We start from the raw sequence: 304 nt of genomic DNA, 5'->3' as shown, positions 1-304 counted from the left end.
TATAACTACAGACAAAATGAATGATTAAACAAATTTATTTGAATGGCACAAATTTTATTAACATGCAATTAATGCAGCGTGTATTTCTGTTTGGCCATTTTATTAAAAATATAAATAAATAAATATAAAAGAGGAAAAGTTAAAAACCTTCAACACATTTATTCACAATGTCTTTTCTTTAATCAGATATAAAAAATAAACTCCACTAAAATGTATTTTTAATCACTAAACTTTTGTTTTACTGATGCGCCGAGTCTCAAATCAGCACCAAAATCCACCATGATGCACAAATCCGGCAATTAAA

This window comes from Silurus meridionalis, chromosome 17, assembly GCF_014805685.1.
Source record: "Silurus meridionalis isolate SWU-2019-XX chromosome 17, ASM1480568v1, whole genome shotgun sequence".
NCBI lineage: Eukaryota > Metazoa > Chordata > Actinopteri > Siluriformes > Siluridae > Silurus > Silurus meridionalis.
This window is presented reverse-complemented; position numbering follows the sequence as displayed.